Genomic DNA, 1,655 nt, shown 5'->3' on the forward strand with positions numbered 1-1,655 from the left:
CCTCCTTCATGGCTAAGTGCCTCGTACTCCTCCCTTTAAAGCAGCATTTTTATTATGAAGTAAGGAATGCTGAGGCTCCACTAAGAGCTTCTTCACATAACCATATTTGTTTGTGAAAAAAACCCTGTGCGCAATAGGCCCCCCAAACATCAGTCGGGGCATTTAAATTCAAAGTCAAAACATCGCTGCTGATTTTAACATGGAGGAATAAAATAGACTTTTAAATTATTTACACCATATCTGCTGCCACTCTTCTTTCTTGATTACTGGGATTATCTACACGGAAGTATGGGTTCTGACTTCTGAGTGGCATTTGGCAAAACGATACAAGGGCCTCAGCAAGTGTTTTGTTCGAAATTGGTGTGCTGCTAGCTATACAGATTGGAGATGAATTTAAATGCCACTGTCAGAATTGACGGTTCCGTTTAAAGGGTTAACAGCTTCGATGAGCAGCATGGCTTATCGGAGCTGTTCCAGGCGATTGCATGCTGTAAGAAACAATCGGTACCTGCATTGTATAGAGCGAAAATGCCCTGCAATCTTCCTTCATACATAACCCAAAGCGGCAGGACGTTACTGCATGTCCTGTAGCATTAAGGGGCTAAAAATACTGCCCATGATAATTTCCCCCAACGAGGACTAGTTGCACCAACCATGTTGTTGATCCAGGTTTAGTTAAACTGCTGTTGAACTTGGTTTAAGAAAGATTTGCAAAAGCAAGTTCACCTAATCTGCAGTCAAGGGTAGAACCTAGAAGAAATGTATCACATATGGTTATTGGTGACTGTAGAGCGGGTGATATTACCAGCATTCATAGCAATCATAAAAACATGGTCGCTATCAGCAGGAAATGTGGATATGAGTTCACCACCCAGGAAAAGCCTATCAGGCTATCAGCCTAGACCGCCAGCTTGGATTTTGGCTACTAAACAAAGTTCACCTAGTTTGATTTGCCAAAATCAAGGGATCAAATTGAACCTAGATTTTAACCAAGATCACAGGCAAAAAAGTGTAAGTGCAACGTTTTTCTATTTGATCTTAGATCAACTCTTGTTGATCTCAGATTAAAACTTTGGTACAACCGGCCCTGAGTTATCTTGTAGACTACAGCAGTTGCACCATAGTTTAGGGCGCCAGTACACTACTGCCGCTAGTGCTCGCAATTCATGCAGTTTATTGAACCAAACAGAGAAGTGTACCGTGAGTGTAAGGTGAGAAGTGCCTGTCTGCTGGTCTATGGCGACTCTGTAGCGTCTGCCACAGAACCCACTCAATGGCCTCTACGTGGCGTTAACTGTTGAATATATTAAAAGTGTTAATGATTCGTGGGTACAACGACTCTCCGGACAGCTCTCTGACAGGAATTAGCTTAACTCACAGCACTTCCGACATCTGACTAACAGCCACCGTTGTCACTGACCCGCTCCTAACTGATGAAACCTCCCTCTGACAACTCTTACTGGCTTGCTGCGATACACCACTGTTTTCTCTCCCTGACTAAAACTTCTGACTGAACTGACCTCTCTCTACTCTGAATGTAAACTCTTGACTGAACTGAATTCTCTCTTTCTTGTCTCCTCCAATGACCAACTGACACAAACTCCCAACGCACACTTGAAATTATTTCAACGCAGACTCTCACATCGCCTAGTAAC

This window comes from Eleutherodactylus coqui, unplaced genomic scaffold, assembly GCF_035609145.1.
Source record: "Eleutherodactylus coqui strain aEleCoq1 unplaced genomic scaffold, aEleCoq1.hap1 HAP1_SCAFFOLD_120, whole genome shotgun sequence".
NCBI classification, from domain to species: Eukaryota; Metazoa; Chordata; class Amphibia; order Anura; family Eleutherodactylidae; genus Eleutherodactylus; species Eleutherodactylus coqui.